Source organism: Haemaphysalis longicornis, unplaced genomic scaffold (assembly GCF_048455015.1).
Source record: "Haemaphysalis longicornis isolate Haplotype H1 unplaced genomic scaffold, Haemaphysalis longicornis Haplotype H1 scaffold_7, whole genome shotgun sequence".
Taxonomy (NCBI): Eukaryota; Metazoa; Arthropoda; class Arachnida; order Ixodida; family Ixodidae; genus Haemaphysalis; species Haemaphysalis longicornis.
In genome coordinates, this window is record NW_027526422.1 from 87,353,286 (window position 1) to 87,364,846 (window position 11,561).

The 11,561-nt window shown below is 46.5% G+C and overlaps 1 long non-coding RNA gene across 1 annotated transcript; it reads right to left on the reverse strand.

Annotated features, from left to right (window-relative positions):
• Nucleotides 1–8,863: 8,863 nt before the first annotated feature.
• Nucleotides 8,864–10,589, reverse strand: LOC144144569 (uncharacterized). The gene is made up of 4 exons (XR_013317275.1): nucleotides 10,415–10,589; nucleotides 9,400–9,529; nucleotides 9,108–9,329; nucleotides 8,864–9,041 (listed from the first exon to the last, which is right to left on the reverse strand). It is a non-coding gene; the product is annotated as an uncharacterized LOC144144569 (long non-coding RNA).
• Between the last annotated feature and the right edge of the window lie 972 nt (nucleotides 10,590–11,561).

Below are 11,561 nucleotides of genomic sequence, written 5' to 3' on the forward strand. Positions count from 1 at the left end.
TGAACCCGTTCCCATTTTAACCTTCCCGTTTGTTTCTTCCCATTTCAACCCGGGGCGAAAGAACCTTCCCGTTTCACATTTTCCCGTTTAGCCCCTTCCCGGAATAACGTACCCAGTTTATGAAACGTTATAAAAACATTTTCATATTGTTTTTCATTTATTTCCGTTTGTTCACAGCCGCTGCGATAGCATGCTCAGTACATCCAGAGTCCTCAATTGACTGCTTTTCAAACGTGGGCTTCACTTTTTGAATCTAGAGACGACGACATTTGGTTACAATTCGTCATACCAATTAACAAATCTTTTAAATTAACAAAGCCTAACAAACAAAGTAACAATTAACAAATTAATAAACAAATCTTTTAAATTAACAAACAAGTCTTTTAAACTAACAAACTAAAAAATGATAAAATAAAAAAAGGCCAGAAAAGCGCCGCGGAAGCACAAATAAAAAATCGCAAAAACACCCTCACTTTGAATGAAATCGTATTTGGCGGACTAACACATGTAATCGTTATAATAGCGCAAGTGTACATCAATGTCGAAAAGAAACAGATGAAAACTATAAAAGATAAAAAGATGTATAAAAATAAAGTAACCCTATGTATCTGGATACATATGCCACATCTGGCTATAAAAAATCGCACTCATGAGAAGCGGCGAAAAATATAAACTTTGCTTTGCGTTGTATTGATTCTGTTTATTCCCGTCACTCTGGCGTACTCAGTTTGCATAGTAGGGCAAACCTTCAAAAACTTAAGCAGCGCAGGGTCGTCTCTAGCCTAAATTTTCTTTACTAGAGAAACTTAATATTGTCGCGGGAATACTACCTCTAAGGGCCTTTCAGACGTTCAGCGAGAAGACATCATAGTAAGACTATTAGGCAGCCAACCAGCTGAACGGGAAGGTCGTTTCGGGAACTGGCGCACACGGGGCGGGTCAAGCGGGAAGGGCGTTTCGGGAATGGGTTCAAACGGGAAGGGGTCAAACGGGAATGGGTTCTTTGGGGCTACACCCATTGATTGTGGCTTGCTTAGGATTTCTGCCTCAGTCTTAAGGCGAGCTGCAACCAGTTTTGTGAAGCCCATATCGCCACTTTGGATGCAGATAAGCCCGGACTGAGCACTTCTGCAGTGCAGCCTCAGAAGTGCTTCACCTCGTATACGTTCATATGCCTTTGTAGATATATGGGGCTGAGAACAACACAGCGACAAGTCGTTTCCTCGGACCATGTCGGCCTTACTTTCTTAAAATTCCTTACTTGTTCAAGCAAGAATAATGCGGAAGACACGTTTTCAGCGGCCTTTTGCCGTATGTACGAAAGGTCCGCACTGAAGGAATCCTCTCTCAGCTGTTGCAGCGGTTTAGTCGCACAATTTGACTCATGAGGTCGCTTTCCTTCCTCTTCCACTTAACTTTTTCTGTAGTCAACAAGGTTGACGCCGATCTGCTGTCAACATAAACACCTCCATCATGCTTGTCTTCAAGGATCACCGCTCCAGGCTGTCCCGAATATCCATCTGGTAGCGTGCCCACGGGGGCGTCGTCAGGCAGGGTTTCTGTTGTGGCAGCACATGGAAGCGGGATAGAGCGAGATGTAACAGCTGACGAAGCGTCAGCGCACCCTGCGTCCCCAAAACGAGCCCTTTTATTCGAGCGCTCTTGATGTTCCGGCGAGCTCCAGTCCGGTGCTCTGGCTGCAGAAAATTGCATGCAGATGACAACGAACGCGAAAAAACGATGAGAATCAGAGCTCTTCACCTTTCCCATTTCCCCTGTTCCCATTTGAACCCGTTCCCATTTGAACCTTCTCGTTTGTTCCCTGCCGCTTCAATCCGGTACAAAACGCCCTTCCCGTTTCGTATTTTCCCATTTAGCCCCTTCCCGGAATAACGCACCCAGTTTCGACTCAGGTGACTCGAACCGAGGCGTGCGATTTTTAAAATTAAAGTTGCGTCCGACTGTATTTTAACCTCATGTTTTGAGTTACGTTCGACGTAACCGAAAGTCAGAAACTTGCGCCCGCCGCAACCTGAAAATTAAGTTGAAGTTACGTCAAACGTATTTCACCGTAAAAAAACGTTACGGCTGGCGGAGCCAAAGTATGAAGACGCCCTATGAACCTGCAACCTTTTTGCAATGTTCCGTTTTACGATACGCGGCGCCAATTAAAAAACAACACGTAGGTTGCTGCGTTACGTCCGACCCGGTACAGCACACCTTCCGTCTGCTTCTGCGTTGGTCGAGCGCAGTCTGGAACGTGTTACTCGCATGCGTACGCCGCGGCCGCGGTGATGGTGCCAGTCCGTACGGTTGCATAAACGAATGCACTCATATGCAACGCACACAAAAAAAGAAAGAGCGAGAATTAACAAAATAGAACCTTTCCGCGGTCGCAGTTCCAGTCTGTAGCGCCCGCAGCTCTTCTCAAGAATGAAGTTGGGGTTTTAACAAATGCAACTATTAATTTATTAGGGGTAGTACAGGTATACTGTTTTATTTGCAGGAAAAAGATATCGCGAAATATTATTACCAAATCTTAACTAACTACAGAAAAAACTTATTTTATGAAAGCGAGAAAGGGCCAGGCCATGGTGGTACGATCCATTTTAATGTGTACGTCGCTAACGGTCACTTTATATGCAAATGTCTGTAGAAGAATGGCCATTGAAGTCTAAAGCTGAAATTTTTCCTCGGAGGAAACGGTTCGCACATATTTTTCATCCAGGCGTTAAGAACACGTACCCCAAGCCGTTTTCTCTTGCGTGTACTTTTTACGGGTAATACATAAGCGGGCACGCAGTGCGTTGAAAAGCAAAACCACACATTTAGGTAGTTATCCGTCTGTAATAGCGTTTTAGCATATCGTTACCGTGTTTGCGTCACCGTTTACCGTGTTACCGGGAGCGGGAGTTTCCGTTTGCCGCTGAAAACGGCATTTAGCACACCGTTTGCGGTTTGCGTATTTCGGCCGCCGCGGCGCAAGTAGCGACATCTGATGAATTAGTGTCAAAGCAAATCACGCATAATTTTTTTTGCTGATATCTATTTGCTTTTGTTTAAAGTAGCTGGAATATTTCACTTTTCGGGTGAAGCGTTCACAATAACTGTAGTTGCTTTGACAATATAGCCATCACCTGTAGAGCTTAAAAAGAAAACGTGTCGGAAGGACCCTTTAAACCTAGTAGAGTTAGAGTCAATAGGCAGTTTTAGCATATCGTTACCGTGTTTGCGTTACCGTTTACTGTGTTACCGGAAGCCGCTGGCGACGGTGTAGCCTGTGCCGGTAAGTTACCGTTCGCGGTAACTCTCGCGCTGCGCAGTGGACTCCCGCAAACACGATAAACGGTAACGTAAACGCGGTAACGATATGCTAAAACTGCCTATTGACTCTAACTTTACTAGGTTTAAAGGGTCCTTCCGACACGTTTTCTTTACCGTTTACCGTGTTACCGGAAGCCGCTGGTGACGGTGAAGCCTGTGCCGGTAAGTTACCGTTCACGGTAACTCTCGCGCTGTGCACCAACACGGTAAACGGTAACGCAAACACCGTATCGATATGCTAAAACTGCCTATTGCAAAATAGAATTTGCCCACGCGCTAAATATTTAGGCAAGAAATAAGTAAAATATGTTGTAGTAACTACTGAGTAACTTAATTACAGTACCTTGCCCAGCACAATTTTGGAGGCCTAAAAGCCCACTGAACACAAAACGTCTTATAGATGTCCACCATGGTATTGCAAGGTCTTAGACATCTTGCACTATGCGAGTTAGCTATAAGACGTCTATTTTTTATGTCTCAAAGATGTCTTAAGAGAGACATCTACAGGACAATTGTGCAAGATCTCCGACGTCTTGAGCTCCGTGAGATGTTGATAAGTCATCTTTACTAAGATGACTAGAAGACATACGAACCTCAATGTGTACAAGACGTTCCCAAGCAGCAGAAATTGCCAAGCCCAAGCACGGCAAATCATTAGTGGCCAATGCAGGGCCGTACCCAGAGGGGGGGTTTGGGGGTTCGAACCCTTCCCGAAATCTTTTCCAGGCAGCACGTAAACAATACTTACTGTTGCTTTCAGCCAAATTACCCCCTTCACAAAATTCATAACACCCCCCGAAAAAAATTTCTGGGTACGGCCCTGGCCAATGTGTCCGAGCTTGGCAATACTTCGGCCGCCATTATTGGCTGGCGCTTGGGAAAGTTGACAAGCCAACAAATGGCCAAGCTCTGGAAGGCCAATATTGAACAATTCTTGGCAAAGTATGTTGCCATGATAATGCCTATGGGTGCACCCCGTGAATTCTCATGCACATTTTTGGCTTTGTGGCCAGTCTTTATGACCAATGCCTATTTTATGGGATGCCTCGCTGCCCGATTTCTGCTTTATACATGCCCTTTAACAGGAATTTATTTAACGTAACTCATTTATTTAATGCGCACTCGTTAAATAATTTCCTGTACAATGCATCTATAAAACAAAAATGGGACCGCGAGGCACAATAAACAAAATGCAGCAAATTTGCGAAGCAATTACGGGACTTGCAAAACAATTCAGAAACAAATCACCAGGTCCCTCTGTGTAGTTGTTTTTATTATGTACATCAAATTTACAACGGGAAACCTGGCTTAACAGTGGCAAGAATAGGAACACAAACACGAAAGCAAATAGAAACACAATAGTCGAGAAAAAAAGCGCAGCTCATGAAGCGCGAACCGATTATGCTTCGGAAGACAGCTACGCCGCAGTGCCAGCCGCAGTATGGCGCGAAGGCGACAGCTGTCTTACTGTGGGCTCGTCGAAAGACAGCTACGCCGCAGTGCCAGCCGCAGTATGGCGCGAAGGCGACAGCTGTCTTACTGTGGGCTTGTCGAAAGACAGCTACGCCGCAGTGCCAGCCGCAGTATGGCGCGAAGGCGACAGCTGTCTTACTGTGGGCTTGTCGAAAGACAGCTACGCCGCAGTGCCAGCCGCAGGATGGCGCGAAGGCGACAGCTGTCTTACTGTGGGCTTGTCAAAAGACAGCTACGCCGCAGTGCCAGCCGCAGTATGGCGCGAAGGCGACAGCTGTCTTACTGTGGGCTTGTCGAAAGACAGCTACGCCGCAGTGCCAGCCGCAGTATGGCGCGAAGGCGACAGCTGTCTTACTGTGGGCTTGTCGAAAGACAGCTACGCCGCAGTGCCAGCCGCAGTATGGCGCGAAGGCGACAGCTGTCTTACTGTGGGCTTGTCGAAAGACAGCTACGCCGCAGTGCCAGCCGCAGGATGGCCCGAAGGCGGCAGCTGTCTTTCAACAAGCCCACAGTAAGACAGCTACGCCGCAGTGCCAGCCGCAGGATGGCCCGAAGGCGGCAGCTGTCTTTCAACAAGCCCACAGTAAGACAGCTACGCCGCAGTGCCAGCCGCAGGATGGCACGAAGGCGGCAGCTGTCTTTCAACAAGCCCACAGTAAGACAGCTACGCCGCAGTGCCAGCCGCAGGATGGCACGAAGGCGGCAGCTGTCTTTCAACAAGCCCACAGTAAGACAGCTACGCCGCAGTGCCAGCCGCAGGATGGCACGAAGGCGGCAGCTGTCTTTCAACAAGCCCACAGTAAGACAGCTACGCCGCAGTGCCAGCCGCAGGATGGCACGAAGGCGGCAGCTGTCTTTCAACAAGCCCACAGTAAGACAGCTACGCCGCAGTGCCAGCCGCAGGATGGCACGAAGGCGGCAGCTGTCTTTCAACAAGCCCACAGTAAGACAGCTACGCCGCAGTGCCAGCCGCAGGATGGCACGAAGGCGGCAGCTGTCTTTCAACAAGCCCACAGTAAGACAGCTACGCCGCAGTGCCAGCCGCAGGATGGCACGAAGGCGGCAGCTGTCTTTCAACAAGCCCACAGTAAGACAGCTACGCCGCAGTGCCAGCCGCAGGATGGCACGAAGGCGGCAGCTGTCTTTCAACAAGCCCACAGTAAGACAGCTACGCCGCAGTGCCAGCCGCAGGATGGCACGAAGGCGGCAGCTGCCTTCGGCGAAGGCCTTCGGCAGCTTCGCCGAAGGCCTTCGGCGAAGCTGCCGAAGGCGGCGGCAGCAGTTGTTGTAGTTGTAGTTGTAGTTGTAGTTGTTCCAGGAATGCCACCGTCCCCCGTCGGTCAACAGCTTCGTTGGCGACGAGGTCCTTCCGCAGCATCCCCAGGGCACGGCTCAGCAGCTCAACGACATGAATGTGAGGAGCACCATTCACCGTTCTTCGCTCTCCCGGTTGCAATCAAGACGTCTGGCGGAGCAGCAGCCGCATGTGGTGGCGCTCACACCTACCCCGCCCAGAGAACGAAGTGAGGACGGGTCCTACCACTTTTCAGACATCACGACGCCCACATCCTTGAACAAAGATAACGTGAGCCTTGGAATGGAGCCCTGCAACAACTCCAAGGTGCCGGTGAAAGACCACATTCCGCTTACCACGATGGGTAACATGAACTACCCCAGGAAGAGAATCTTGTGCCGACCAGAAGGCAAAAAGACGACCGATACCAACATCTTGGGAAACTCATCCACAAACGTTTATGAAGAATCCATTGAGGATCAGGACATCGTTTCAGCTAAAAATGATGAGGCCGAAGCCAGCGGCGAGTTAGCATCAAACGCCCGAACGAAAGATGTAAAGCACGAGGAACATAAGGATACACCTGCTACAGACAAGGATGCTTTTGCGACAATTACCGATACCGACAACAAAAATCTTGAAGGCAAGCACGTGGACAAAAGACGGACTTACGCATAAATGAAAACGAGAACCAAATGACCATGAGAGGGAGGAATACCTTCAAACAAACGGACAGCATTGACAGCAGATCACGCCGCTTAGAAACGCCGGAGAGGATCTTTCTGGAATATGCAGTGAAGAATTCCTCATCAATGGAAACAAGCTTTGCTCTAGCACTGGCCAGAAAGAAAGAGAACCGAACCACGAGACATAACCAACGGGAAGAGACCTGCAACGGACTCTTTAGCCTTTCGTGGGTCTGTCGAGACAGAGCCAGGGGCCCACGCAAACAGCTCGGTGGTGCACCTCTTTGCAGTGTGGTCGAGTGTAGAGACGTAAAACATCAAGCAAAAAGCTGAGACCTAGGTCACCGGCCAATCCACTACCAAACCGAGGAGGACAGCCACCGAGTGGAAGTGAAGGAAGAAGCGGGGAATCCGTCCTGGGGAGAACAAACATGGCGTCTTGAGAATCGGATGTGGTGTTATATATACATATACATACATACACATATACATATATATACATATAGATATATACATATACACATATACATATACACATACATATACATATACATATATATATATATATATATATAGTAGGATTCTACATTTCACACACTAGTTATTTCCCACCCCGCAGCCATCCGCGGTCAGAAAACATGCCTTGCGAGCGCCGGCTGCGTACGGGTCCGTTGTTTGCGGAGGCAGACAAAGGCAGGAGGCGGAGAGGGCAAAACACCATATGGCAGCATTTATTGCAAAGTGCAAATCAAATATACTGCATACAGACTACTCGTAGGCCATAACGGTAACACTGGGAGCGTGGCATTAAACAACGCTAGAGATCGAGATAGTTTGAATCACCGATGGCATACCGGAGCAGCGGAGCGCTGCGCGTGCGAGCGCGGTTGCACTCTCCCAGCTCGCCCGGACACGTCCCATTGTGGCGCGTTTCCCAGGTCCGGACTGGCCGCCGAAACGTCCGCGCGCCACCGCATCCCCAAGACAAGAGAGCGTCCTCTCGTCATGCGACAACCCACCAGACCTCGCCATTTGGTGGCGCTAGTGCCGAGGAAGAACTGGTTCTCAGGTAACCCTGGTAGCACAGAATGTTGCCTGAACATTTTTGCAACGTTTCCCCTTAACGTTGCCAAAACGTGGCTAATGTCCGCTTTTTGTAACGTTCGTGCAATGTTACCCAGAAACATTGCGTCAACATATTAGCATTGCTCCAACATGGGCGCAACGTTTGAAGGGTGTCGGTCTAATGTTTGGATAACGTTTTTATGACGTTCGCCAACGTTGCTCCACTATTGGAGCAACCTTCCAACCACGTGCGGGACACATTTGAACAACGTTTATGAGACGTTTTTTGATGACGTTGCAGCAACTTTTCAGCTACATTTTTGCAACGTGCATACCACATTTAAGCATATCACTGTACCATTCATACGTTGTGATAACATTGCTACAATCTTGCAGCCACTTTAGATCTACGCTTTTAACATGCAGTTAGCATACAAGGAACGTTGCTTCAACGTTCAAGCAATGTTTTTATGAAGTTGCAATAACATTGCTGCAATTTTGCAGTAACTTTCCAACTACATATTTCAAACGTGCGGGTAACATTTAGAAAACGTCGCTTTAATGTCCAAGCGATGCTTCCTACAACGTTACCGCGACTTTATAGATACGTTTCTTCACCACGAGGGCTACATCCGCGCACTGTTGATATGACGTTCAAGCAATGTTTCTCTTACGAAGCAATATTATTGCAGCAATGTACAGGTAACTTACAGTTACAGATATACATGCAACATAACTAGATGAAAATAATATAAGTTAATTTTTTCCTAGAGAGGCGATTGTTGACGGCATGATAAGCGAGCAGTTCAAACCTCGTCTGCGTAAACTCCTGAAAGGTATAAACCGGTATTTTAGACCTGTATATTCATACATTTGATCCCTACACTGATCAACACACACAATTAAGGCAGTCCGGCAAAATAACGAACTAAGAAATAGCGAAATTTTAAAGCAAGGAACATGCAGCTAGCGTAAATAACAACATTGACACTGTTTAAGATGAAAGGACACGTGCGCTTTATTTTACTATGAACAATCGAGCCGAATACGTATGCTGTTAAAGCCTTGAATTTCGCAAGTACGCTGTTTCAGACGACGTCTTCGTTTTCCTCCTCCTGGGCTTGCTTGTTTGTCTTGACAAGTCAATTTGATGATCTTGACGGCCATGAACCCAGTATAGGGTTGTTACTGCGACACTTCTGCGAAATGAACGAAAGCGGTAGTTTAGAATTTACAAAGTTGTTACAGCATAGACAATATCTCACCTCTCAGAACACCAGGAATTTTTGTATACAATATGGCCGCATCAATTTTCTTGTACTGGCAGTTAAGATGAGATTTTACAACCATTCCTGGAAAACAAACAAAAGGGCACTGCTGTAACACATAGGGTGCTCAAAAACTCACCTGCACTTTGGATGACGTTTGCTGCCAGATGAGCTTATTCGTGTGTCAGTTTTGTGGTGCTGGTAAATCTGGAGGCATTTCTGAAAACAAAAGAGAAGTGGTGCAGAAAACTGAAGTGAAGCAAATTTTAGCTAGTGGGGAAAATCTTACCTTTAGGAAGGAATATAGCAAAACAGGCCACTCCACTTTCCACTTTGTCTTGCTTGTTTAACTTTTTCTAATGCCTGTGTCAACTAAATTTATGGCACGGACATCGCATGAGTGGGTTTCTCAAGCATTCCTGGAAAACAGAAAAGGACAAAAGTACTTAATTGTAGAAAATACCTCACAGCTTTCTTTACAGGCCATTGAGTAATTAAGTCTTCAGACAGCGTGCAAGAGAATTTTCAATTATCAAGAGAAGCCGACCAACTGATGACGAATTGAAAGAAGACGATAATTGCCTCAGTGCCCATAGACTTAAAACACAACGAACAAAAATTAGAAAACATGCTATTGTCAAGAATGGAAACATTACACAAATTACAACCATGTATTTCCTTGGTTGCCTAATTTAAATTTACCGTTTGCTCTCGAAAAATGTGCTTAAAACTGGCAATTGAGCTTTTTTTTTTTCGTATGCCATTTTCTTTAAAATTATCAGCATCCGACGAACACCTGCAGCTTTTCACATGGAAAGTTTGTGAATACTACAAAGACGTTCAGGCGTTGTTTTACATCGTAAGATGGTTAGCATAAGCAGCTGATAACATGGCTTAACTGCAACGCTAAATAGTGTTCTGGAACAGCATTCCGCTGAAACTCGCGTGAAATTAAACATGACAACGAAGTTAAACTTATTAGTTTTATTTTTCGCGTGCGTTAGCAGCTGTGGCGAGAAGTAAATTAAAAGCCAATCGTACGTATCAAGGTTCTTGCAGAACCTACACTCGATTTCAGCATCACAACAAAAAATCTACTGAGCGCCCACCTCATTTCGCATTAAATTCTTTCCATACAATTTAAGCGCTGAATACATGTTCCACCGTTTACAAACGTACGCATTCACAAAAGCAAGAAGGATATGCTTAGAAGCTAGAAACGGGAGGGCAGTCTTGTTCCCGCTCTTTTACGATGTAAACTGCGTTCGAAAGAACGAGGCGAGCTCAAAAAAACGAGCGCTTACCTTCACTGGTCGGTTGCTATGAACTTAATTTCCAGCCCACAAATATTCCCCGTAACATGCGGCCACACAACAAAATTTCGTATTGGTGCCTTCTCCATTCCGCTTGATTCTCAGGAGGGCTGCTCGTTTTTGCAAAAGCGCGCTCGTTTCTGCATAAGCGCGCGCTTTTTGTTCGCTCTCCCCAACCCAACACGGCTGCCAAGCGCAGAGGAGCAGGAAGGGACCGCTCTACGAGGTGCGCGCACGTGTGCGCGTGTGTGAGAGGAGGGTAGTACGCTGGCCAAGGACGAAAGAAGGCCTTTTCTTTTCGGTGTTTTTTTTTTTTTTTTTACGACCATCCCCCACTTCGCGCTCGGCTGCTAAAACTTCCTTTGCGACTCTCTCAGAAAGGACGGGGCGACGACGAAAAAAAAAAAAAAAATAAGGCATGTGAAGAAAGGAACGCGCGAGACGGCGTGCCTCCCTTCACCCCGCCCCGTTTCTGAGAACGCCTGGCGCCCTGTATTTCGTTTCGCGCCAAGCAGAACGCGACAAGTGTTCGATGCATTGGAGCCTCTTACGAATAAAAATTACACCAGGGAAAATCTGAAGATATATGTGCAATGCTAATAAAAGGGAACAAAAGCGAAAATGGGGAAGTTAGTTTTCAGGTTACTTGGAAGGTTCACCAGGGTTAGGTCTTTGTTTTGTTTTATTGTTTCATATATGTTACAATATGATGGTGCTCTGACTTTGGCGCTCGAGGTAGGTGAAATGTCTATGGGGAAGTTGAAATATAAAACAGCCCACTTTATGTTTTTTATTTCAAACAAGGGTGCAAGGTGTTGGAACGTTCGCTGATCAGAACGTTCGCAGATCAGAACTAGTTGGAACGTTCGCTGATCAGAGGGGCTATAAAAATGACTAAATTTCGCATGAAGGGGGGCAATTTAAAGAACATGAACTTTGGGTTTGAATCCATTTCATTAATCAACTGTAATTACTGCGGCAACATGAAGGGAAAACACATACGATTGTAATTAGCTGGCGACATGTAGGGCTCGCACTCCCACGTCATAGTTGCACAGAAGTTTTATAGCTTGCATATAAAATTTCTCCAGTACATTAATTTTTTCAAGCAGTTATGAGAATCCAGCAACAAGGAAAT